Consider the following 25,380-nt stretch of genomic DNA (forward strand, 5'->3'; position numbering starts at 1 on the left):
AAACCAACCCAAAAAGTTTGGTTGATTAGTCTGTGGCATTCTTTTAAACTGTTGCTTATGGCGGTCTCTGTGAGCTTCTCAGTGACATTCAGCCATCCAGGTATCCCGCCTGCAGTAGACGGAATGTGGCAATGGAACGCTGGCTGCGCGTGTCATAATAGGCTCTGAGCCTTTATATACCTGCGCACAGCAGCAGCCACCTTCAGTCTGCTGCTGGACAGCCAGCAGCAGCAGCAGCAGGAGAGGTAATTAATCAGCAACCCTCCTGCTAAGGGTAGACAGCTGCTCGTTCCACCCCCCCCCCCCCCGCCTTAATTGGTTCTCCTCCCTTCCAACGGTGTTGAGGCGGGTGGGAACAGCCGGGGGTTGAGGGTACTGTGCTAAAAGAGGTGGAGTTATGCAGATCTAAAACGCGTGGATTGCAGCAGCAGCAAGCCGAAAAGTGCAGGCATGTGAGGGATCTAGAGGTTGACAGCATGTCTTCTTAACGGGAGTCCAGGTGGCCATCTCCACAAATGGACTTTTCAGAATCCTTGGGTGGCACCGTAGTCGGAAACCAATTCTGGTTATCGCTTCTCGGCCTTTTGGCTAAGATCAAGTGTAGTATCTGTTCTTATCAGTTTAATATCTGATACGTCCCCTATCTGGGGACCATATATTAAATGGATTTTTAGAACAGGGAGATGGAAAAAGAGCTTGCTCTGTCCACTCCACGCATTGACCTGGTATTGCAGTATCTCCAGGACCGGTGCACCCCTTCTTTAATGCAGTTTCTAAAATCAGAAAGAATTGAATTCAATGCTTTTTGTTCATTTTGCTTGTTTGTCGGATTTTGGGATGGACTCTTTGGCTTTGCTTTTCTTCTCCTCATTGGATTTTTCATGTTAAAAGTTGCAGAAGCCAGATGACAAGCTCATTTTGGTTCAACTTCAGCAACTGTGCATTGCATTGCCATGTAATGTAATGTAATGCAATGCTATCTATCTAGCTCTCCCTCTATACTTCCTTTTGGATAAACAGACATATTAGGCAAGCATTTTGGAGCTTTCACCTAAATAACTACAGGTGGTGAGATAAGCTGCACAATATAATTGACCTTTCAGTATATTGTTGCACACACACCATCTATTTAGCAAATGCCCTTGTTATCAACAGCAGCCTTTTAAACTCACCTGAGCTAACAGGTATGTGAGCTGGTTACTCTGCTGCGCTTAAAATTTCTTTTTTGGTTTGCTACAATGCCTTTTCTGAAACGTTGTCTTCCTCTGCTGGAACACTGACTTCTTTCATTTAATGCCTGCAGACTATAAAAGAGAAACCAACCCAAAAAGTTTGGTTGATTAGTCTGTGGCATTCTTTTAAACTGTTGCTTATGGCGGTCTCTGTGAGCTTCTCAGTGACATTCAGCCATCCAGGTATCCCGCCTGCAGTAGACGGAATGTGGCAATGGAACGCTGGCTGCGCGTGTCATAATAGGCTCTGAGCCTTTATATACCTACGCACAGCAGCAGCCACCTTCAGTCTGCTGCTGGACAGCCAGCAGCAGCAGCAGCAGGAGAGGTAATTAATCAGCAACCCTCCTGCTAAGGGTAGACAGCTGCTCGTTCCACCCCCCCCCCGCCTTAATTGGTTCTCCTCCCTTCCAACGGTGTTGAGGCGGGTGGGAACAGCCGGGGGTTGAGGGTACTGTGCTAAAAGAGGTGGAGTTATGCAGATCTAAAACGCGTGGATTGCAGCAGCAGCAAGCCGAAAAGTGCAGGCATGTGAGGGATCTAGAGGTTGACAGCATGTCTTCTTAACGGGAGTCCAGGTGGCCATCTCCACAAATGGACTTTTCAGAATCCTTGGGTGGCACCGTAGTCGGAAACCAATTCTGGTTATCGCTTCTCGGCCTTTTGGCTAAGATCAAGTGTAGTATCTGTTCTTATCAGTTTAATATCTGATACGTCCCCTATCTGGGGACCATATATTAAATGGATTTTTAGAACAGGGAGATGGAAAAAGAGCTTGCTCTGTCCACTCCACGCATTAACCTGGTATTGCAGTATCTCCAGGACCGGTGCACCCCTTCTTTAATGCAGTTTCTAAAATCAGAAAGAATTGAATTCAATGCTTTTTGTTCATTTTGCTTGTTTGTCGGATTTTGGGATGGACTCTTTGGCTTTGCTTTTCTTCTCCTCATTGGATTTTTCATGTTAAAAGTTGCAGAAGCCAGATGACAAGCTCATTTTGGTTCAACTTGAGCAACTGTGCATTGCATTGCCATGTAATGTAATGTAATGCAATGCTATCTATCTAGCTCTCCCTCTATACTTCCTTTTGGATAAACAGACATATTAGGCAAGCATTTTGGAGCTTTCACCTAAATAACTACAGGTGGTGAGATAAGCTGCACAATATAATTGACCTTTCAGTATATTGTTGCACACACACCATCTATTTAGCAAATGCCCTTGTTATCAACAGCAGCCTTTTAAACTCACCTGAGCTAACAGGTATGTGAGCTGGTTACTCTGCTGCGCTTAAAATTTCTTTTTTGGTTTGCTACAATGCCTTTTCTGAAACGTTGTCTCCCTCTGCTGGAACACTGACTTCTTTCATTTAATGCCTGCAGACTATAAAAGAGAAACCAACCCAAAAAGTTTGGTTGATTAGTCTGTGGCATTCTTTTAAACTGTTGCTTATGGCGGTCTCTGTGAGCTTCTCAGTGACATTCAGCCATCCAGGTATCCCGCCTGCAGTAGACGGAATGTGGCAATGGAACGCTGGCTGCGCGTGTCATAATAGGCTCTGAGCCTTTATATACCTGCGCACAGCAGCAGCCACCTTCAGTCTGCTGCTGGACAGCCAGCAGCAGCAGCAGCAGGAGAGGTAATTAATTAGCAACCCTCCTGCTAAGGGTAGACAGCTGCTCGTTCCACCCCCCCCCCCCGCCTTAATTGGTTCTCCTCCCTTCCAACGGTGTTGAGGCGGGTGGGAACAGCCGGGGGTTGAGGGTACTGTGCTAAAAGAGGTGGAGTTATGCAGATCTAAAACGCGTGGATTGCAGCAGCAGCAAGCCGAAAAGTGCAGGCATGTGAGGGATCTAGAGGTTGACAGCATGTCTTCTTAACGGGAGTCCAGGTGGCCATCTCCACAAATGGACTTTTCAGAATCCTTGGGTGGCACCGTAGTCGGAAACCAATTCTGGTTATCGCTTCTCGGCCTTTTGGCTAAGATCAAGTGTAGTATCTGTTCTTATCAGTTTAATATCTGATACGTCCCCTATCTGGGGACCATATATTAAATGGATTTTTAGAACAGGGAGATGGAAAAAGAGCTTGCTCTGTCCACTCCACGCATTAACCTGGTATTGCAGTATCTCCAGGACCGGTGCACCCCTTCTTTAATGCAGTTTCTAAAATCAGAAAGAATTGAATTCAATGCTTTTTGTTCATTTTGCTTGTTTGTCGGATTTTGGGATGGACTCTTTGGCTTTGCTTTTCTTCTCCTCATTGGATTTTTCATGTTAAAAGTTGCAGAAGCCAGATGACAAGCTCATTTTGGTTCAACTTGAGCAACTGTGCATTGCATTGCCATGTAATGTAATGTAATGCAATGCTATCTATCTAGCTCTCCCTCTATACTTCCTTTTGGATAAACAGACATATTAGGCAAGCATTTTGGAGCTTTCACCTAAATAACTACAGGTGGTGAGATAAGCTGCACAATATAATTGACCTTTCAGTATATTGTTGCACACACACCATCTATTTAGCAAATGCCCTTGTTATCAACAGCAGCCTTTTAAACTCACCTGAGCTAACAGGTATGTGAGCTGGTTACTCTGCTGCGCTTAAAATTTCTTTTTTGGTTTGCTACAATGCCTTTTCTGAAACGTTGTCTCCCTCTGCTGGAACACTGACTTCTTTCATTTAATGCCTGCAGACTATAAAAGAGAAACCAACCCAAAAAGTTTGGTTGATTAGTCTGTGGCATTCTTTTAAACTGTTGCTTATGGCGGTCTCTGTGAGCTTCTCAGTGACATTCAGCCATCCAGGTATCCCGCCTGCAGTAGACGGAATGTGGCAATGGAACGCTGGCTGCGCGTGTCATAATAGGCTCTGAGCCTTTATATACCTGCGCACAGCAGCAGCCACCTTCAGTCTGCTGCTGGACAGCCAGCAGCAGCAGCAGCAGGAGAGGTAATTAATCAGCAACCCTCCTGCTAAGGGTAGACAGCTGCTCGTTCCACCCCCCCCCCCCGCCTTAATTGGTTCTCCTCCCTTCCAACGGTGTTGAGGCGGGTGGGAACAGCCGGGGGTTGAGGGTACTGTGCTAAAAGAGGTGGAGTTATGCAGATCTAAAACGCGTGGATTGCAGCAGCAGCAAGCCGAAAAGTGCAGGCATGTGAGGGATCTAGAGGTTGACAGCATGTCTTCTTAACGGGAGTCCAGGTGGCCATCTCCACAAATGGACTTTTCAGAATCCTTGGGTGGCACCGTAGTCGGAAACCAATTCTGGTTATCGCTTCTCGGCCTTTTGGCTAAGATCAAGTGTAGTATCTGTTCTTATCAGTTTAATATCTGATACGTCCCCTATCTGGGGACCATATATTAAATGGATTTTTAGAACAGGGAGATGGAAAAAGAGCTTGCTCTGTCCACTCCACGCATTGACCTGGTATTGCAGTATCTCCAGGACCGGTGCACCCCTTCTTTAATGCAGTTTCTAAAATCAGAAAGAATTGAATTCAATGCTTTTTGTTCATTTTGCTTGTTTGTCGGATTTTGGGATGGACTCTTTGGCTTTGCTTTTCTTCTCCTCATTGGATTTTTCATGTTAAAAGTTGCAGAAGCCAGATGACAAGCTCATTTTGGTTCAACTTCAGCAACTGTGCATTGCATTGCCATGTAATGTAATGTAATGCAATGCTATCTATCTAGCTCTCCCTCTATACTTCCTTTTGGATAAACAGACATATTAGGCAAGCATTTTGGAGCTTTCACCTAAATAACTACAGGTGGTGAGATAAGCTGCACAATATAATTGACCTTTCAGTATATTGTTGCACACACACCATCTATTTAGCAAATGCCCTTGTTATCAACAGCAGCCTTTTAAACTCACCTGAGCTAACAGGTATGTGAGCTGGTTACTCTGCTGCGCTTAAAATTTCTTTTTTGGTTTGCTACAATGCCTTTTCTGAAACGTTGTCTCCCTCTGCTGGAACACTGACTTCTTTCATTTAATGCCTGCAGACTATAAAAGAGAAACCAACCCAAAAAGTTTGGTTGATTAGTCTGTGGCATTCTTTTAAACTGTTGCTTATGGCGGTCTCTGTGAGCTTCTCAGTGACATTCAGCCATCCAGGTATCCCGCCTGCAGTAGACGGAATGTGGCAATGGAACGCTGGCTGCGCGTGTCATAATAGGCTCTGAGCCTTTATATACCTGCGCACAGCAGCAGCCACCTTCAGTCTGCTGCTGGACAGCCAGCAGCAGCAGCAGCAGGAGAGGTAATTAATCAGCAACCCTCCTGCTAAGGGTAGACAGCTGCTCGTTCCACCCCCCCCCCCCCGCCTTAATTGGTTCTCCTCCCTTCCAACGGTGTTGAGGCGGGTGGGAACAGCCGGGGGTTGAGGGTACTGTGCTAAAAGAGGTGGAGTTATGCAGATCTAAAACGCGTGGATTGCAGCAGCAGCAAGCCGAAAAGTGCAGGCATGTGAGGGATCTAGAGGTTGACAGCATGTCTTCTTAACGGGAGTCCAGGTGGCCATCTCCACAAATGGACTTTTCAGAATCCTTGGGTGGCACCGTAGTCGGAAACCAATTCTGGTTATCGCTTCTCGGCCTTTTGGCTAAGATCAAGTGTAGTATCTGTTCTTATCAGTTTAATATCTGATACGTCCCCTATCTGGGGACCATATATTAAATGGATTTTTAGAACAGGGAGATGGAAAAAGAGCTTGCTCTGTCCACTCCACGCATTGACCTGGTATTGCAGTATCTCCAGGACCGGTGCACCCCTTCTTTAATGCAGTTTCTAAAATCAGAAAGAATTGAATTCAATGCTTTTTGTTCATTTTGCTTGTTTGTCGGATTTTGGGATGGACTCTTTGGCTTTGCTTTTCTTCTCCTCATTGGATTTTTCATGTTAAAAGTTGCAGAAGCCAGATGACAAGCTCATTTTGGTTCAACTTCAGCAACTGTGCATTGCATTGCCATGTAATGTAATGTAATGCAATGCTATCTATCTAGCTCTCCCTCTATACTTCCTTTTGGATAAACAGACATATTAGGCAAGCATTTTGGAGCTTTCACCTAAATAACTACAGGTGGTGAGATAAGCTGCACAATATAATTGACCTTTCAGTATATTGTTGCACACACACCATCTATTTAGCAAATGCCCTTGTTATCAACAGCAGCCTTTTAAACTCACCTGAGCTAACAGGTATGTGAGCTGGTTACTCTGCTGCACTTAAAATTTCTTTTTTGGTTTGCTACAATGCCTTTTCTGAAACGTTGTCTCCCTCTGCTGGAACACTGACTTCTTTCATTTAATGCCTGCAGACTATAAAAGAGAAACCAACCCAAAAAGTTTGGTTGATTAGTCTGTGGCATTCTTTTAAACTGTTGCTTATGGCGGTCTCTGTGAGCTTCTCAGTGACATTCAGCCATCCAGGTATCCCGCCTGCAGTAGACGGAATGTGGCAATGGAACGCTGGCTGCGCGTGTCATAATAGGCTCTGAGCCTTTATATACCTGCGCACAGCAGCAGCCACCTTCAGTCTGCTGCTGGACAGCCAGCAGCAGCAGCAGCAGGAGAGGTAATTAATCAGCAACCCTCCTGCTAAGGGTAGACAGCTGCTCGTTCCACCCCCCCCCCCCCCGCCTTAATTGGTTCTCCTCCCTTCCAACGGTGTTGAGGCGGGTGGGAACAGCCGGGGGTTGAGGGTACTGTGCTAAAAGAGGTGGAGTTATGCAGATCTAAAACGCGTGGATTGCAGCAGCAGCAAGCCGAAAAGTGCAGGCATGTGAGGGATCTAGAGGTTGACAGCATGTCTTCTTAACGGGAGTCCAGGTGGCCATCTCCACAAATGGACTTTTCAGAATCCTTGGGTGGCACCGTAGTCGGAAACCAATTCTGGTTATCGCTTCTCGGCCTTTTGGCTAAGATCAAGTGTAGTATCTGTTCTTATCAGTTTAATATCTGATACGTCCCCTATCTGGGGACCATATATTAAATGGATTTTTAGAACAGGGAGATGGAAAAAGAGCTTGCTCTGTCCACTCCACGCATTGACCTGGTATTGCAGTATCTCCAGGACCGGTGCACCCCTTCTTTAATGCAGTTTCTAAAATCAGAAAGAATTGAATTCAATGCTTTTTGTTCATTTTGCTTGTTTGTCGGATTTTGGGATGGACTCTTTGGCTTTGCTTTTCTTCTCCTCATTGGATTTTTCATGTTAAAAGTTGCAGAAGCCAGATGACAAGCTCATTTTGGTTCAACTTCAGCAACTGTGCATTGCATTGCCATGTAATGTAATGTAATGCAATGCTATCTATCTAGCTCTCCCTCTATACTTCCTTTTGGATAAACAGACATATTAGGCAAGCATTTTGGAGCTTTCACCTAAATAACTACAGGTGGTGAGATAAGCTGCACAATATAATTGACCTTTCAGTATATTGTTGCACACACACCATCTATTTAGCAAATGCCCTTGTTATCAACAGCAGCCTTTTAAACTCACCTGAGCTAACAGGTATGTGAGCTGGTTACTCTGCTGCGCTTAAAATTTCTTTTTTGGTTTGCTACAATGCCTTTTCTGAAACGTTGTCTCCCTCTGCTGGAACACTGACTTCTTTCATTTAATGCCTGCAGACTATAAAAGAGAAACCAACCCAAAAAGTTTGGTTGATTAGTCTGTGGCATTCTTTTAAACTGTTGCTTATGGCGGTCTCTGTGAGCTTCTCAGTGACATTCAGCCATCCAGGTATCCCGCCTGCAGTAGACGGAATGTGGCAATGGAACGCTGGCTGCGCGTGTCATAATAGGCTCTGAGCCTTTATATACCTGCGCACAGCAGCAGCCACCTTCAGTCTGCTGCTGGACAGCCAGCAGCAGCAGCAGGAGAGGTAATTAATCAGCAACCCTCCTGCTAAGGGTAGACAGCTGCTCGTTCCACCCCCCCCCCGCCTTAATTGGTTCTCCTCCCTTCCAACGGTGTTGAGGCGGGTGGGAACAGCCGGGGGTTGAGGGTACTGTGCTAAAAGAGGTGGAGTTATGCAGATCTAAAACGCGTGGATTGCAGCAGCAGCAAGCCGAAAAGTGCAGGCATGTGAGGGATCTAGAGGTTGACAGCATGTCTTCTTAACGGGAGTCCAGGTGGCCATCTCCACAAATGGACTTTTCAGAATCCTTGGGTGGCACCGTAGTCGGAAACCAATTCTGGTTATCGCTTCTCGGCCTTTTGGCTAAGATCAAGTGTAGTATCTGTTCTTATCAGTTTAATATCTGATACGTCCCCTATCTGGGGACCATATATTAAATGGATTTTTAGAACAGGGAGATGGAAAAAGAGCTTGCTCTGTCCACTCCACGCATTGACCTGGTATTGCAGTATCTCCAGGACCGGTGCACCCCTTCTTTAATGCAGTTTCTAAAATCAGAAAGAATTGAATTCAATGCTTTTTGTTCATTTTGCTTGTTTGTCGGATTTTGGGATGGACTCTTTGGCTTTGCTTTTCTTCTCCTCATTGGATTTTTCATGTTAAAAGTTGCAGAAGCCAGATGACAAGCTCATTTTGGTTCAACTTCAGCAACTGTGCATTGCATTGCCATGTAATGTAATGTAATGCAATGCTATCTATCTAGCTCTCCCTCTATACTTCCTTTTGGATAAACAGACATATTAGGCAAGCATTTTGGAGCTTTCACCTAAATAACTACAGGTGGTGAGATAAGCTGCACAATATAATTGACCTTTCAGTATATTGTTGCACACACACCATCTATTTAGCAAATGCCCTTGTTATCAACAGCAGCCTTTTAAACTCACCTGAGCTAACAGGTATGTGAGCTGGTTACTCTGCTGCACTTAAAATTTCTTTTTTGGTTTGCTACAATGCCTTTTCTGAAACGTTGTCTCCCTCTGCTGGAACACTGACTTCTTTCATTTAATGCCTGCAGACTATAAAAGAGAAACCAACCCAAAAAGTTTGGTTGATTAGTCTGTGGCATTCTTTTAAACTGTTGCTTATGGCGGTCTCTGTGAGCTTCTCAGTGACATTCAGCCATCCAGGTATCCCGCCTGCAGTAGACGGAATGTGGCAATGGAACGCTGGCTGCGCGTGTCATAATAGGCTCTGAGCCTTTATATACCTGCGCACAGCAGCAGCCACCTTCAGTCTGCTGCTGGACAGCCAGCAGCAGCAGCAGCAGGAGAGGTAATTAATCAGCAACCCTCCTGCTAAGGGTAGACAGCTGCTCGTTCCACCCCCCCCCCGCCTTAATTGGTTCTCCTCCCTTCCAACGGTGTTGAGGCGGGTGGGAACAGCCGGGGGTTGAGGGTACTGTGCTAAAAGAGGTGGAGTTATGCAGATCTAAAACGCGTGGATTGCAGCAGCAGCAAGCCGAAAAGTGCAGGCATGTGAGGGATCTAGAGGTTGACAGCATGTCTTCTTAACGGGAGTCCAGGTGGCCATCTCCACAAATGGACTTTTCAGAATCCTTGGGTGGCACCGTAGTCGGAAACCAATTCTGGTTATCGCTTCTCGGCCTTTTGGCTAAGATCAAGTGTAGTATCTGTTCTTATCAGTTTAATATCTGATACGTCCCCTATCTGGGGACCATATATTAAATGGATTTTTAGAACAGGGAGATGGAAAAAGAGCTTGCTCTGTCCACTCCACGCATTGACCTGGTATTGCAGTATCTCCAGGACCGGTGCACCCCTTCTTTAATGCAGTTTCTAAAATCAGAAAGAATTGAATTCAATGCTTTTTGTTCATTTTGCTTGTTTGTCGGATTTTGGGATGGACTCTTTGGCTTTGCTTTTCTTCTCCTCATTGGATTTTTCATGTTAAAAGTTGCAGAAGCCAGATGACAAGCTCATTTTGGTTCAACTTCAGCAACTGTGCATTGCATTGCCATGTAATGTAAAGTAATGCAATGCTATCTATCTAGCTCTCCCTCTATACTTCCTTTTGGATAAACAGACATATTAGGCAAGCATTTTGGAGCTTTCACCTAAATAACTACAGGTGGTGAGATAAGCTGCACAATATAATTGACCTTTCAGTATATTGTTGCACACACACCATCTATTTAGCAAATGCCCTTGTTATCAACAGCAGCCTTTTAAACTCACCTGAGCTAACAGGTATGTGAGCTGGTTACTCTGCTGCGCTTAAAATTTCTTTTTTGGTTTGCTACAATGCCTTTTCTGAAACGTTGTCTCCCTCTGCTGGAACACTGACTTCTTTCATTTAATGCCTGCAGACTATAAAAGAGAAACCAACCCAAAAAGTTTGGTTGATTAGTCTGTGGCATTCTTTTAAACTGTTGCTTATGGCGGTCTCTGTGAGCTTCTCAGTGACATTCAGCCATCCAGGTATCCCGCCTGCAGTAGACGGAATGTGGCAATGGAACGCTGGCTGCGCGTGTCATAATAGGCTCTGAGCCTTTATATACCTGCGCACAGCAGCAGCCACCTTCAGTCTGCTGCTGGACAGCCAGCAGCAGCAGCAGGAGAGGTAATTAATCAGCAACCCTCCTGCTAAGGGTAGACAGCTGCTCGTTCCACCCCCCCCCGCCTTAATTGGTTCTCCTCCCTTTTAACGGTGTTGAGGCGGGTGGGAACAGCCGGGGGTTGAGGGTACTGTGCTAAAAGAGGTGGAGTTATGCAGATCTAAAACGCGTGGATTGCAGCAGCAGCAAGCCGAAAAGTGCAGGCATGTGAGGGATCTAGAGGTTGACAGCATGTCTTCTTAACGGGAGTCCAGGTGGCCATCTCCACAAATGGACTTTTCAGAATCCTTGGGTGGCACCGTAGTCGGAAACCAATTCTGGTTATCGCTTCTCGGCCTTTTGGCTAAGATCAAGTGTAGTATCTGTTCTTATCAGTTTAATATCTGATACGTCCCCTATCTGGGGACCATATATTAAATGGATTTTTAGAACAGGGAGATGGAAAAAGAGCTTGCTCTGTCCACTCCACGCATTGACCTGGTATTGCAGTATCTCCAGGACCGGTGCACCCCTTCTTTAATGCAGTTTCTAAAATCAGAAAGAATTGAATTCAATGCTTTTTGTTCATTTTGCTTGTTTGTCGGATTTTGGGATGGACTCTTTGGCTTTGCTTTTCTTCTCCTCATTGGATTTTTCATGTTAAAAGTTGCAGAAGCCAGATGACAAGCTCATTTTGGTTCAACTTCAGCAACTGTGCATTGCATTGCCATGTAATGTAATGTAATGCAATGCTATCTATCTAGCTCTCCCTCTATACTTCCTTTTGGATAAACAGACATATTAGGCAAGCATTTTGGAGCTTTCACCTAAATAACTACAGGTGGTGAGATAAGCTGCACAATATAATTGACCTTTCAGTATATTGTTGCACACACACCATCTATTTAGCAAATGCCCTTGTTATCAACAGCAGCCTTTTAAACTCACCTGAGCTAACAGGTATGTGAGCTGGTTACTCTGCTGCGCTTAAAATTTCTTTTTTGGTTTGCTACAATGCCTTTTCTGAAACGTTGTCTCCCTCTGCTGGAACACTGACTTCTTTCATTTAATGCCTGCAGACTATAAAAGAGAAACCAACCCAAAAAATTTGGTTGATTAGTCTGTGGCATTCTTTTAAACTGTTGCTTATGGCGGTCTCTGTGAGCTTCTCAGTGACATTCAGCCATCCAGGTATCCCGCCTGCAGTAGACGGAATGTGGCAATGGAACGCTGGCTGCGCGTGTCATAATAGGCTCTGAGCCTTTATATACCTGCGCACAGCAGCAGCCACCTTCAGTCTGCTGCTGGACAGCCAGCAGCAGCAGCAGCAGAAGAGGTAATTAATCAGCAACCCTCCTGCTAAGGGTAGACAGCTGCTCGTTCCACCCCCCCCCGCCTTAATTGGTTCTCCTCCCTTCCAACGGTGTTGAGGCGGGTGGGAACAGCCGGGGGTTGAGGGTACTGTGCTAAAAGAGGTGGAGTTATGCAGATCTAAAACGCGTGGATTGCAGCAGCAGCAAGCCGAAAAGTGCAGGCATGTGAGGGATCTAGAGGTTGACAGCATGTCTTCTTAACGGGAGTCCAGGTGGCCATCTCCACAAATGGACTTTTCAGAATCCTTGGGTGGCACCGTAGTCGGAAACCAATTCTGGTTATCGCTTCTCGGCCTTTTGGCTAAGATCAAGTGTAGTATCTGTTCTTATCAGTTTAATATCTGATACGTCCCCTATCTGGGGACCATATATTAAATGGATTTTTAGAACAGGGAGATGGAAAAAGAGCTTGCTCTGTCCACTCCACGCATTGACCTGGTATTGCAGTATCTCCAGGACCGGTGCACCCCTTCTTTAATGCAGTTTCTAAAATCAGAAAGAATTGAATTCAATGCTTTTTGTTCATTTTGCTTGTTTGTCGGATTTTGGGATGGACTCTTTGGCTTTGCTTTTCTTCTCCTCATTGGATTTTTCATGTTAAAAGTTGCAGAAGCCAGATGACAAGCTCATTTTGGTTCAACTTCAGCAACTGTGCATTGCATTGCCATGTAATGTAATGTAATGCAATGCTATCTATCAAGCTCTCCCTCTATACTTCCTTTTGGATAAACAGACATATTAGGCAAGCATTTTGGAGCTTTCACCTAAATAACTACAGGTGGTGAGATAAGCTGCACAATATAATTGACCTTTCAGTATATTGTTGCACACACACCATCTATTTAGCAAATGCCCTTGTTATCAACAGCAGCCTTTTAAACTCACCTGAGCTAACAGGTATGTGAGCTGGTTACTCTGCTGCGCTTAAAATTTCTTTTTTGGTTTGCTACAATGCCTTTTCTGAAACGTTGTCTCCCTCTGCTGGAACACTGACTTCTTTCATTTAATGCCTGCAGACTATAAAAGAGAAACCAACCCAAAAAGTTTGGTTGATTAGTCTGTGGCATTCTTTTAAACTGTTGCTTATGGCGGTCTCTGTGAGCTTCTCAGTGACATTCAGCCATCCAGGTATCCCGCCTGCAGTAGACGGAATGTGGCAATGGAACGCTGGCTGCGCGTGTCATAATAGGCTCTGAGCCTTTATATACCTGCGCACAGCAGCAGCCACCTTCAGTCTGCTGCTGGACAGCCAGCAGCAGCAGCAGCAGGAGAGGTAATTAATCAGCAACCCTCCTGCTAAGGGTAGACAGCTGCTCGTTCCACCCCCCCCCCGCCTTAATTGGTTCTCCTCCCTTCCAACGGTGTTGAGGCGGGTGGGAACAGCCGGGGGTTGAGGGTACTGTGCTAAAAGAGGTGGAGTTATGCAGATCTAAAACGCGTGGATTGCAGCAGCAGCAAGACGAAAAGTGCAGGCATGTGAGGGATCTAGAGGTTGACAGCATGTCTTCTTAACGGGAGTCCAGGTGGCCATCTCCACAAATGGACTTTTCAGAATCCTTGGGTGGCACCGTAGTCGGAAACCAATTCTGGTTATCGCTTCTCGGCCTTTTGGCTAAGATCAAGTGTAGTATCTGTTCTTATCAGTTTAATATCTGATACGTCCCCTATCTGGGGACCATATATTAAATGGATTTTTAGAACAGGGAGATGGAAAAAGAGCTTGCTCTGTCCACTCCACGCATTGACCTGGTATTGCAGTATCTCCAGGACCGGTGCACCCCTTCTTTAATGCAGTTTCTAAAATCAGAAAGAATTGAATTCAATGCTTTTTGTTCATTTTGCTTGTTTGTCGGATTTTGGGATGGACTCTTTGGCTTTGCTTTTCTTCTCCTCATTGGATTTTTCATGTTAAAAGTTGCAGAAGCCAGATGACAAGCTCATTTTGGTTCAACTTCAGCAACTGTGCATTGCATTGCCATGTAATGTAATGTAATGCAATGCTATCTATCTAGCTCTCCCTCTATACTTCCTTTTGGATAAACAGACATATTAGGCAAGCATTTTGGAGCTTTCACCTAAATAACTACAGGTGGTGAGATAAGCTGCACAATATAATTGACCTTTCAGTATATTGTTGCACACACACCATCTATTTAGCAAATGCCCTTGTTATCAACAGCAGCCTTTTAAACTCACCTGAGCTAACAGGTATGTGAGCTGGTTACTCTGCTGCGCTTAAAATTTCTTTTTTGGTTTGCTACAATGCCTTTTCTGAAACGTTGTCTCCCTCTGCTGGAACACTGACTTCTTTCATTTAATGCCTGCAGACTATAAAAGAGAAACCAACCCAAAAAGTTTGGTTGATTAGTCTGTGGCATTCTTTTAAACTGTTGCTTATGGCGGTCTCTGTGAGCTTCTCAGTGACATTCAGCCATCCAGGTATCCCGCCTGCAGTAGACGGAATGTGGCAATGGAACGCTGGCTGCGCGTGTCATAATAGGCTCTGAGCCTTTATATACCTGCGCACAGCAGCAGCCACCTTCAGTCTGCTGCTGGACAGCCAGCAGCAGCAGCAGCAGGAGAGGTAATTAATCAGCAACCCTCCTGCTAAGGGTAGACAGCTGCTCGTTCCACCCCCCCCCGCCTTAATTGGTTCTCCTCCCTTCCAACGGTGTTGAGGCGGGTGGGAACAGCCGGGGGTTGAGGGTACTGTGCTAAAAGAGGTGGAGTTATGCAGATCTAAAACGCGTGGATTGCAGCAGCAGCAAGCCGAAAAGTGCAGGCATGTGAGGGATCTAGAGGTTGACAGCATGTCTTCTTAACGGGAGTCCAGGTGGCCATCTCCACAAATGGACTTTTCAGAATCCTTGGGTGGCACCGTAGTCGGAAACCAATTCTGGTTATCGCTTCTCGGCCTTTTGGCTAAGATCAAGTGTAGTATCTGTTCTTATCAGTTTAATATCTGATACGTCCCCTATCTGGGGACCATATATTAAATGGATTTTTAGAACAGGGAGATGGAAAAAGAGCTTGCTCTGTCCACTCCACGCATTGACCTGGTATTGCAGTATCTCCAGGACCGGTGCACCCCTTCTTTAATGCAGTTTCTAAAATCAGAAAGAATTGAATTCAATGCTTTTTGTTCATTTTGCTTGTTTGTCGGATTTTGGGATGGACTCTTTGGCTTTGCTTTTCTTCTCCTCATTGGATTTTTCATGTTAAAAGTTGCAGAAGCCAGATGACAAGCTCATTTTGGTTCAACTTCAGCAACTGTGCATTGCATTGCCATGTAATGTAATGTAATGCAATGCTATCTATCTAGCTCTCCCTCTATACTTCCTTTTGGATAAACAGACATATTAGGCAAGCATTTTGGAGCTTTCACCTAAATAACTACAGGTGGTGAGATAAGCTGCACAATATAATTAACCTTTCAGTATATTGTTGCACACACACCATCTATTTAGCAAATGCCCTTGTTATCAACAGCAGCCTTTTAAACTCACCTGAGCTAACAGGTATGTGAGCTGGTTACTCTGCTGCGCTTAAAATTTCTTTTTTGGTTTGCTACAATGCCTTTTCTGAAACGTTGTCTCCCTCTGCTGGAACACTGACTTCTTTCATTTAATGCCTGCAGACTATAAAAGAGAAACCAACCCAAAAAGTTTGGTTGATTAGTCTGTGGCATTCTTTTAAACTGTTGCTTATGGCGGTCTCTGTGAGCTTCTCAGTGACATTCAGCCATCCAGGTATCCCGCCTGCAGTAGACGGAATGTGGCAATGGAACGCTGGCTGCGCGTGTCATAATAGGCTCTGAGCCTTTATATACCTGCGCACAGCAGCAGCCACCTTCAGCCTGCTGCTATACAGCCAGCAGCAGCAGCAGCAGGAGAGGTAATTAATCAGCAACCCTCCTGCTAAGGGTAGACAGCTGCTCGTTCCACCCCCCCCCCGCCTTAATTGGTTCTCCTCCCTTCCAACGGTGTTGAGGCGGGTGGGAACAGCCGGGGGTTGAGGGTACTGTGCTAAAAGAGGTGGAGTTATGCAGATCTAAAACGCGTGGATTGCAGCAGCAGCAAGCCAAAAAGTGCAGGCATGTGAGGGATCTAGAGGTTGACAGCATGTCTTCTTAACGGGAGTCCAGGTGGCCATCTCCACAAATGGACTTTTCAGAATCCTTGGGTGGCACCGTAGTCGGAAACCAATTCTGGTTATCGCTTCTCGGCCTTTTGGCTAAGATCAAGTGTAGTATCTGTTCTTATCAGTTTAATATCTGATACGTCCCCTATCTGGGGACCATATATTAAATGGATTTTTAGAACAGGGAGATGGAAAAAGAGCTTGCTCTGTCCACTCCACGCATTAACCTGGTATTGCAGTATCTCCAGGACCGGTGCACCCCTTCTTTAATGCAGTTTCTAAAATCAGAAAGAATTGAATTCAATGCTTTTTGTTCATTTTGCTTGTTTGTCGGATTTTGGGATGGACTCTTTGGCTTTGCTTTTCTTCTCCTCATTGGATTTTTCATGTTAAAAGTTGCAGAAGCCAGATGACAAGCTCATTTTGGTTCAACTTGAGCAACTGTGCATTGCATTGCCATGTAATGTAATGTAATGCAATGCTATCTATCTAGCTCTCCCTCTATACTTCCTTTTGGATAAACAGACATATTAGGCAAGCATTTTGGAGCTTTCACCTAAATAACTACAGGTGGTGAGATAAGCTGCACAATATAATTGACCTTTCAGTATATTGTTGCACACACACCATCTATTTAGCAAATGCCCTTGTTATCAACAGCAGCCTTTTAAACTCACCTGAGCTAACAGGTATGTGAGCTGGTTACTCTGCTGCGCTTAAAATTTCTTTTTTGGTTTGCTACAATGCCTTTTCTGAAACGTTGTCTCCCTCTGCTGGAACACTGACTTCTTTCATTTAATGCCTGCAGACTATAAAAGAGAAACCAACCCAAAAAGTTTGGTTGATTAGTCTGTGGCATTCTTTTAAACTGTTGCTTATGGCGGTCTCTGTGAGCTTCTCAGTGACATTCAGCCATCCAGGTATCCCGCCTGCAGTAGACGGAATGTGGCAATGGAACGCTGGCTGCGCGTGTCATAATAGGCTCTGAGCCTTTATATACCTGCGCACAGCAGCAGCCACCTTCAGTCTGCTGCTGGACAGCCAGCAGCAGCAGCAGCAGGAGAGGTAATTAATCAGCAACCCTCCTGCTAAGGGTAGACAGCTGCTCGTTCCACCCCCCCCCCCCGCCTTAATTGGTTCTCCTCCCTTCCAACGGTGTTGAGGCGGGTGGGAACAGCCGGGGGTTGAGGGTACTGTGCTAAAAGAGGTGGAGTTATGCAGATCTAAAACGCGTGGATTGCAGCAGCAGCAAGCCGAAAAGTGCAGGCATGTGAGGGATCTAGAGGTTGACAGCATGTCTTCTTAACGGGAGTCCAGGTGGCCATCTCCACAAATGGACTTTTCAGAATCCTTGGGTGGCACCGTAGTCGGAAACCAATTCTGGTTATCGCTTCTCGGCCTTTTGGCTAAGATCAAGTGTAGTATCTGTTCTTATCAGTTTAATATCTGATACGTCCCCTATCTGGGGACCATATATTAAATGGATTTTTAGAACAGGGAGATGGAAAAAGAGCTTGCTCTGTCCACTCCACGCATTGACCTGGTATTGCAGTATCTCCAGGACCGGTGCACCCCTTCTTTAATGCAGTTTCTAAAATCAGAAAGAATTGAATTCAATGCTTTTTGTTCATTTTGCTTGTTTGTCGGATTTTGGGATGGACTCTTTGGCTTTGCTTTTCTTCTCCTCATTGGATTTTTCATGTTAAAAGTTGCAGAAGCCAGATGACAAGCTCATTTTGGTTCAACTTCAGCAACTGTGCATTGCATTGCCATGTAATGTAATGTAATGCAATGCTATCTATCTAGCTCTCCCTCTATACTTCCTTTTGGATAAACAGACATATTAGGCAAGCATTTTGGAGCTTTCACCTAAATAACTACAGGTGGTGAGATAAGCTGCACAATATAATTGACCTTTCAGTATATTGTTGCACACACACCATCTATTTAGCAAATGCCCTTGTTATCAACAGCAGCCTTTTAAACTCACCTGAGCTAACAGGTATGTGAGCTGGTTACTCTGCTGCGCTTAAAATTTCTTTTTTGGTTTGCTACAATGCCTTTTCTGAAACGTTGTCTCCCTCTGCTGGAACACTGACTTCTTTCATTTAATGCCTGCAGACTATAAAAGAGAAACCAACCCAAAAAGTTTGGTTGATTAGTCTGTGGCATTCTTTTAAACTGTTGCTTATGGCGGTCTCTGTGAGCTTCTCAGTGACATTCAGCCATCCAGGTATCCCGCCTGCAGTAGACGGAATGTGGCAATGGAACGCTGGCTGCGCGTGTCATAATAGGCTCTGAGCCTTTATATACCTGCGCACAGCAGCAGCCACCTTCAGTCTGCTGCTGGACAGCCAGCAGCAGCAGCAGCAGGAGAGGTAATTAATCAGCAACCCTCCTGCTAAGGGTAGACAGCTGCTCGTTCCACCCCCCCCCCCCCGCCTTAATTGGTTCTCCTCCCTTCCAACGGTGTTGAGGCGGGTGGGAACAGCCGGGGGTTGAGGGTACTGTGCTAAAAGAGGTGGAGTTATGCAGATCTAAAACGCGTGGATTGCAGCAGCAGCAAGCCGAAAAGTGCAGGCATGTGAGGGATCTAGAGGTTGACAGCATGTCTTCTTAACGGGAGTCCAGGTGGCCATCTCCACAAATGGACTTTTCAGAATCCTTGGGTGGCACCGTAGTCGGAAACCAATTCTGGTTATCGCTTCTCGGCCTTTTGGCTAAGATCAAGTGTAGTATCTGTTCTTATCAGTTTAATATCTGATACGTCCCCTATCTGGGGACCATATATTAAATGGATTTTTAGAACAGGGAGATGGAAAAAGAGCTTGCTCTGTCCACTCCACGCATTGACCTGGTATTGCAGTATCTCCAGGACCGGTGCACCCCTTCTTTAATGCAGTTTCTAAAATCAGAAAGAATTGAATTCAATGCTTTTTGTTCATTTTGCTTGTTTGTCGGATTTTGGGATGGACTCTTTGGCTTTGCTTTTCTTCTCCTCATTGGATTTTTCATGTTAAAAGTTGCAGAAGCCAGATGACAAGCTCATTTTGGTTCAACTTCAGCAACTGTGCATTGCATTGCCATGTAATGTAATGTAATGCAATGCTATCTATCTAGCTCTCCCTCTATACTTCCTTTTGGATAAACAGACATATTAGGCAAGCATTTTGGAGCTTTCACCTAAATAACTACAGGTGGTGAGATAAGCTGCACAATATAATTGACCTTTCAGTATATTGTTGCACACACACCATCTATTTAGCAAATGCCCTTGTTATCAACAGCAGCCTTTTAAACTCACCTGAGCTAACAGGTATGTGAGCTGGTTACTCTGCTGCACTTAAAATTTCTTTTTTGGTTTGCTACAATGCCTTTTCTGAAACGTTGTCTCCCTCTGCTGGAACACTGACTTCTTTCATTTAATGCCTGCAGACTATAAAAGAGAAACCAACCCAAAAAGTTTGGTTGATTAGTCTGTGGCATTCTTTTAAACTGTTGCTTATGGCGGTCTCTGTGAGCTTCTCAGTGACATTCAGCCATCCAGGTATCCCGCCTGCAGTAGACGGAATGTGGCAATGGAACGCTGGCTGCGCGTGTCATAATAGGCTCTGAGCCTTTATATACCTGCGCACAGCAGCAGCCACCTTCAGTCTGCTGCTGGACAGCCAGCAGCAGCAGCAGCAGGAGAGGTAATTAATCAGCAACCCTCCTGCTAAGGGTAGACAGCTGCTCGTTCCACCCCCCCCCCCCCCGCCTTAATTGGTTCTCCTCCCTTCCAACGGTGTTGAGGCGGGTGGGAACAGCCGGGGGTTGAGGGTACTGTGCTAAAAGAGGTGGAGTTATGCAGATCTAAAACGCGTGGATTGCAGCAGCAGCAAGCCGAAAAGTGCAGGCATGTGAGGGATCTAGAGGTTGACAGCATGTCTTCTTAACGGGAGTCCAGGTGGCCATCTCCACAAATGGACTTTTCAGAATCCTTGGGTGGCACCGTAGTCGGAAACCAATTCTGGTTATCGCTTCTCGGCCTTTTGGCTAAGATCAAGTGTAGTATCTGTTCTTATCAGTTTAATATCTGATACGTCCCCTATCTGGGGACCATATATTAAATGGATTTTTAGAACAGGGAGATGGAAAAAGAGCTTGCTCTGTCCACTCCACGCATTGACCTGGTATTGCAGTATCTCCAGGACCGGTGCACCCCTTCTTTAATGCAGTTTCTAAAATCAGAAAGAATTGAATTCAATGCTTTTTGTTCATTTTGCTTGTTTGTCGGATTTTGGGATGGACTCTTTGGCTTTGCTTTTCTTCTCCTCATTGGATTTTTCATGTTAAAAGTTGCAGAAGCCAGATGACAAGCTCATTTTGGTTCAACTTCAGCAACTGTGCATTGCATTGCCATGTAATGTAATGTAATGCAATGCTATCTATCTAGCTCTCCCTCTATACTTCCTTTTGGATAAACAGACATATTAGGCAAGCATTTTGGAGCTTTCACCTAAATAACTACAGGTGGTGAGATAAGCTGCACAATATAATTGACCTTTCAGTATATTGTTGCACACACACCATCTATTTAGCAAATGCCCTTGTTATCAACAGCAGCCTTTTAAACTCACCTGAGCTAACAGGTATGTGAGCTGGTTACTCTGCTGCGCTTAAAATTTCTTTTTTGGTTTGCTACAATGCCTTTTCTGAAACGTTGTCTCCCTCTGCTGGAACACTGACTTCTTTCATTTAATGCCTGCAGACTATAAAAGAGAAACCAACCCAAAAAGTTTGGTTGATTAGTCTGTGGCATTCTTTTAAACTGTTGCTTATGGCGGTCTCTGTGAGCTTCTCAGTGACATTCAGCCATCCAGGTATCCCGCCTGCAGTAGACGGAATGTGGCAATGGAACGCTGGCTGCGCGTGTCATAATAGGCTCTGAGCCTTTATATACCTGCGCACAGCAGCAGCCACCTTCAGTCTGCTGCTGGACAGCCAGCAGCAGCAGCAGGAGAGGTAATTAATCAGCAACCCTCCTGCTAAGGGTAGACAGCTGCTCGTTCCACCCCCCCCCCCGCCTTAATTGGTTCTCCTCCCTTCCAACGGTGTTGAGGCGGGTGGGAACAGCCGGGGGTTGAGGGTACTGTGCTAAAAGAGGTGGAGTTATGCAGATCTAAAACGCGTGGATTGCAGCAGCAGCAAGCCGAAAAGTGCAGGCATGTGAGGGATCTAGAGGTTGACAGCATGTCTTCTTAACGGGAGTCCAGGTGGCCATCTCCACAAATGGACTTTTCAGAATCCTTGGGTGGCACCGTAGTCGGAAACCAATTCTGGTTATCGCTTCTCGGCCTTTTGGCTAAGATCAAGTGTAGTATCTGTTCTTATCAGTTTAATATCTGATACGTCCCCTATCTGGGGACCATATATTAAATGGATTTTTAGAACAGGGAGATGGAAAAAGAGCTTGCTCTGTCCACTCCACGCATTGACCTGGTATTGCAGTATCTCCAGGACCGGTGCACCCCTTCTTTAATGCAGTTTCTAAAATCAGAAAGAATTGAATTCAATGCTTTTTGTTCATTTTGCTTGTTTGTCGGATTTTGGGATGGACTCTTTGGCTTTGCTTTTCTTCTCCTCATTGGATTTTTCATGTTAAAAGTTGCAGAAGCCAGATGACAAGCTCATTTTGGTTCAACTTCAGCAACTGTGCATTGCATTGCCATGTAATGTAATGTAATGCAATGCTATCTATCTAGCTCTCCCTCTATACTTCCTTTTGGATAAACAGACATATTAGGCAAGCATTTTGGAGCTTTCACCTAAATAACTACAGGTGGTGAGATAAGCTGCACAATATAATTGACCTTTCAGTATATTGTTGCACACACACCATCTATTTAGCAAATGCCCTTGTTATCAACAGCAGCCTTTTAAACTCACCTGAGCTAACAGGTATGTGAGCTGGTTACTCTGCTGCACTTAAAATTTCTTTTTTGGTTTGCTACAATGCCTTTTCTGAAACGTTGTCTCCCTCTGCTGGAACACTGACTTCTTTCATTTAATGCCTGCAGACTATAAAAGAGAAACCAACCCAAAAAGTTTGGTTGATTAGTCTGTGGCATTCTTTTAAACTGTTGCTTATGGCGGTCTCTGTGAGCTTCTCAGTGACATTCAGCCATCCAGGTATCCCGCCTGCAGTAGACGGAATGTGGCAATGGAACGCTGGCTGCGCGTGTCATAATAGGCTCTGAGCCTTTATATACCTGCGCACAGCAGCAGCCACCTTCAGTCTGCTGCTGGACAGCCAGCAGCAGCAGCAGCAGGAGAGGTAATTAATCAGCAACCCTCCTGCTAAGGGTAGACAGCTGCTCGTTCCACCCCCCCCCCCGCCTTAATTGGTTCTCCTCCCTTCCAACGGTGTTGAGGCGGGTGGGAACAGCCGGGGGTTGAGGGTACTGTGCTAAAAGAGGTGGAGTTATGCAGATCTAAAACGCGTGGATTGCAGCAGCAGCAAGCCGAAAAGTGCAGGCATGTGAGGGATCTAGAGGTTGACAGCATGTCTTCTTAACGGGAGTCCAGGTGGCCATCTCCACAAATGGACTTTTCAGAATCCTTGGGTGGCACCGTAGTCGGAAACCAATTCTGGTTATCGCTTCTCGGCCTTTTGGCTAAGATCAAGTGTAGTATCTGTTCTTATCAGTTTAATATCTGATACGTCCCCTATCTGGGGACCATATATTAAATGGATTTTTAGAACAGGGAGATGGAAAAAGAGCTTGCTCTGTCCACTCCACGCATTGACCTGGTATTGCAGTATCTCCAGGACCGGTGCACCCCTTCTTTAATGCAGTTTCTAAAATCAGAAAGAATTGAATTCAATGCTTTTTGTTCATTTTGCTTGTTTGTCGGATTTTGGGATGGACTCTTTGGCTTTGCTTTTCTTCTCCTCATTGGATTTTTCATGTTAAAAGTTGCAGAAGCCAGATGACAAGCTCATTTTGGTTCAACTTCAGCAACTGTGCATTGCATTGCCATGTAATGTAAAGTAATGCAATGCTATCTATCTAGCTCTCCCTCTATACTTCCTTTTGGATAAACAGACATATTAGGCAAGCATTTTGGAGCTTTCACCTAAATAACTACAGGTGGTGAGATAAGCTGCACAATATAATTGACCTTTCAGTATATTGTTGCACACACACCATCTATTTAGCAAATGCCCTTGTTATCAACAGCAGCCTTTTAAACTCACCTGAGCTAACAGGTATGTGAGCTGGTTACTCTGCTGCGCTTAAAATTTCTTTTTTGGTTTGCTACAATGCCTTTTCTGAAACGTTGTCTCCCTCTGCTGGAACACTGACTTCTTTCATTTAATGCCTGCAGACTATAAAAGAGAAACCAACCCAAAAAGTTTGGTTGATTAGTCTGTGGCATTCTTTTAAACTGTTGCTTATGGCGGTCTCTGTGAGCTTCTCAGTGACATTCAGCCATCCAGGTATCCCGCCTGCAGTAGACGGAATGTGGCAATGGAACGCTGGCTGCGCGTGTCATAATAGGCTCTGAGCCTTTATATACCTGCGCACAGCAGCAGCCACCTTCAGTCTGCTGCTGGACAGCCAGCAGCAGCAGCAGGAGAGGTAATTAATCAGCAACCCTCCTGCTAAGGGTAGACAGCTGCTCGTTCCACCCCCCCCCGCCTTAATTGGTTCTCCTCCCTTTTAACGGTGTTGAGGCGGGTGGGAACAGCCGGGGGTTGAGGGTACTGTGCTAAAAGAGGTGGAGTTATGCAGATCTAAAACGCGTGGATTGCAGCAGCAGCAAGCCGAAAAGTGCAGGCATGTGAGGGATCTAGAGGTTGACAGCATGTCTTCTTAACGGGAGTCCAGGTGGCCATCTCCACAAATGGACTTTTCAGAATCCTTGGGTGGCACCGTAGTCGGAAACCAATTCTGGTTATCGCTTCTCGGCCTTTTGGCTAAGATCAAGTGTAGTATCTGTTCTTATCAGTTTAATATCTGATACGTCCCCTATCTGGGGACCATATATTAAATGGATTTTTAGAACAGGGAGATGGAAAAAGAGCTTGCTCTGTCCACTCCACGCATTGACCTGGTATTGCAGTATCTCCAGGACCGGTGCACCCCTTCTTTAATGCAGTTTCTAAAATCAGAAAGAATTGAATTCAATGCTTTTTGTTCATTTTGCTTGTTTGTCGGATTTTGGGATGGACTCTTTGGCTTTGCTTTTCTTCTCCTCATTGGATTTTTCATGTTAAAAGTTGCAGAAGCCAGATGACAAGCTCATTTTGGTTCAACTTCAGCAACTGTGCATTGCATTGCCATGTAATGTAATGTAATGCAATGCTATCTATCTAGCTCTCCCTCTATACTTCCTTTTGGATAAACAGACATATTAGGCAAGCATTTTGGAGCTTTCACCTAAATAACTACAGGTGGTGAGATAAGCTGCACAATATAATTGACCTTTCAGTATATTGTTGCACACACACCATCTATTTAGCAAATGCCCTTGTTATCAACAGCAGCCTTTTAAACTCACCTGAGCTAACAGGTATGTGAGCTGGTTACTCTGCTGCGCTTAAAATTTCTTTTTTGGTTTGCTACAATGCCTTTTCTGAAACGTTGTCTCCCTCTGCTGGAACACTGACTTCTTTCATTTAATGCCTGCAGACTATAAAAGAGAAACCAACCCAAAAAATTTGGTTGATTAGTCTGTGGCATTCTTTTAAACTGTTGCTTATGGCGGTCTCTGTGAGCTTCTCAGTGACATTCAGCCATCCAGGTATCCCGCCTGCAGTAGACGGAATGTGGCAATGGAACGCTGGCTGCGCGTGTCATAATAGGCTCTGAGCCTTTATATACCTGCGCACAGCAGCAGCCACCTTCAGTCTGCTGCTGGACAGCCAGCAGCAGCAGCAGCAGAAGAGGTAATTAATCAGCAACCCTCCTGCTAAGGGTAGACAGCTGCTCGTTCCACCCCCCCCCGCCTTAATTGGTTCTCCTCCCTTCCAACGGTGTTGAGGCGGGTGGGAACAGCCGGGGGTTGAGGGTACTGTGCTAAAAGAGGTGGAGTTATGCAGATCTAAAACGCGTGGATTGCAGCAGCAGCAAGCCGAAAAGTGCAGGCATGTGAGGGATCTAGA

At 45.3% G+C, this 25,380-nt stretch overlaps 19 non-coding genes across 19 annotated transcripts; all 19 read left to right on the forward strand.

Moving 5' to 3' along the window:
• Window positions 1–568: 568 nt before the first annotated feature.
• Window positions 569–759, forward strand: LOC141216061 (U2 spliceosomal RNA). Its single transcript, XR_012285105.1, has one exon. It is a non-coding gene; the product is annotated as a U2 spliceosomal RNA (small nuclear RNA).
• A 1,120-nt stretch (window positions 760–1,879) lies between these two features.
• Window positions 1,880–2,070, forward strand: LOC141216510 (U2 spliceosomal RNA). The gene has a single exon (XR_012285540.1). It is a non-coding gene; the product is annotated as a U2 spliceosomal RNA (small nuclear RNA).
• A 1,122-nt stretch (window positions 2,071–3,192) lies between these two features.
• LOC141216511 (U2 spliceosomal RNA) lies at window positions 3,193–3,383 on the forward strand. Its single transcript, XR_012285541.1, has one exon. It is a non-coding gene; the product is annotated as a U2 spliceosomal RNA (small nuclear RNA).
• A 1,122-nt stretch (window positions 3,384–4,505) lies between these two features.
• Window positions 4,506–4,696, forward strand: LOC141216062 (U2 spliceosomal RNA). The gene has a single exon (XR_012285106.1). It is a non-coding gene; the product is annotated as a U2 spliceosomal RNA (small nuclear RNA).
• Window positions 4,697–5,819: 1,123 nt separating this feature from the next.
• Window positions 5,820–6,010, forward strand: LOC141216063 (U2 spliceosomal RNA). Its single transcript, XR_012285107.1, has one exon. It is a non-coding gene; the product is annotated as a U2 spliceosomal RNA (small nuclear RNA).
• A 1,124-nt stretch (window positions 6,011–7,134) lies between these two features.
• LOC141216064 (U2 spliceosomal RNA) lies at window positions 7,135–7,325 on the forward strand. Its single transcript, XR_012285108.1, has one exon. It is a non-coding gene; the product is annotated as a U2 spliceosomal RNA (small nuclear RNA).
• A 1,117-nt stretch (window positions 7,326–8,442) lies between these two features.
• On the forward strand, window positions 8,443–8,633 carry LOC141216065 (U2 spliceosomal RNA). Its single transcript, XR_012285109.1, has one exon. It is a non-coding gene; the product is annotated as a U2 spliceosomal RNA (small nuclear RNA).
• A 1,120-nt stretch (window positions 8,634–9,753) lies between these two features.
• On the forward strand, window positions 9,754–9,944 carry LOC141216066 (U2 spliceosomal RNA). Its single transcript, XR_012285110.1, has one exon. It is a non-coding gene; the product is annotated as a U2 spliceosomal RNA (small nuclear RNA).
• A 1,116-nt stretch (window positions 9,945–11,060) lies between these two features.
• On the forward strand, window positions 11,061–11,251 carry LOC141216067 (U2 spliceosomal RNA). Its single transcript, XR_012285111.1, has one exon. It is a non-coding gene; the product is annotated as a U2 spliceosomal RNA (small nuclear RNA).
• A 1,119-nt stretch (window positions 11,252–12,370) lies between these two features.
• Window positions 12,371–12,561, forward strand: LOC141216068 (U2 spliceosomal RNA). The gene has a single exon (XR_012285112.1). It is a non-coding gene; the product is annotated as a U2 spliceosomal RNA (small nuclear RNA).
• Window positions 12,562–13,681: 1,120 nt separating this feature from the next.
• On the forward strand, window positions 13,682–13,872 carry LOC141216069 (U2 spliceosomal RNA). Its single transcript, XR_012285113.1, has one exon. It is a non-coding gene; the product is annotated as a U2 spliceosomal RNA (small nuclear RNA).
• A 1,119-nt stretch (window positions 13,873–14,991) lies between these two features.
• LOC141216070 (U2 spliceosomal RNA) lies at window positions 14,992–15,182 on the forward strand. Its single transcript, XR_012285114.1, has one exon. It is a non-coding gene; the product is annotated as a U2 spliceosomal RNA (small nuclear RNA).
• Window positions 15,183–16,302: 1,120 nt separating this feature from the next.
• On the forward strand, window positions 16,303–16,493 carry LOC141216512 (U2 spliceosomal RNA). Its single transcript, XR_012285542.1, has one exon. It is a non-coding gene; the product is annotated as a U2 spliceosomal RNA (small nuclear RNA).
• Window positions 16,494–17,615: 1,122 nt separating this feature from the next.
• LOC141216072 (U2 spliceosomal RNA) lies at window positions 17,616–17,806 on the forward strand. The gene has a single exon (XR_012285116.1). It is a non-coding gene; the product is annotated as a U2 spliceosomal RNA (small nuclear RNA).
• Window positions 17,807–18,929: 1,123 nt separating this feature from the next.
• Window positions 18,930–19,120, forward strand: LOC141216073 (U2 spliceosomal RNA). Its single transcript, XR_012285117.1, has one exon. It is a non-coding gene; the product is annotated as a U2 spliceosomal RNA (small nuclear RNA).
• Window positions 19,121–20,244: 1,124 nt separating this feature from the next.
• Window positions 20,245–20,435, forward strand: LOC141216074 (U2 spliceosomal RNA). The gene has a single exon (XR_012285118.1). It is a non-coding gene; the product is annotated as a U2 spliceosomal RNA (small nuclear RNA).
• Window positions 20,436–21,553: 1,118 nt separating this feature from the next.
• Window positions 21,554–21,744, forward strand: LOC141216075 (U2 spliceosomal RNA). The gene has a single exon (XR_012285119.1). It is a non-coding gene; the product is annotated as a U2 spliceosomal RNA (small nuclear RNA).
• Window positions 21,745–22,865: 1,121 nt separating this feature from the next.
• Window positions 22,866–23,056, forward strand: LOC141216077 (U2 spliceosomal RNA). The gene has a single exon (XR_012285120.1). It is a non-coding gene; the product is annotated as a U2 spliceosomal RNA (small nuclear RNA).
• Window positions 23,057–24,172: 1,116 nt separating this feature from the next.
• LOC141216078 (U2 spliceosomal RNA) lies at window positions 24,173–24,363 on the forward strand. Its single transcript, XR_012285121.1, has one exon. It is a non-coding gene; the product is annotated as a U2 spliceosomal RNA (small nuclear RNA).
• The last annotated feature ends 1,017 nt before the right edge of the window (window positions 24,364–25,380 follow it).

The sequence above is a fragment of the Phyllobates terribilis genome, unplaced genomic scaffold (assembly GCF_046119375.1).
Source record: "Phyllobates terribilis strain yellow unplaced genomic scaffold, ASM4611937v1 Scaffold_236__1_contigs__length_3049075, whole genome shotgun sequence".
Lineage (NCBI taxonomy): Eukaryota > Metazoa > Chordata > Amphibia > Anura > Dendrobatidae > Phyllobates > Phyllobates terribilis.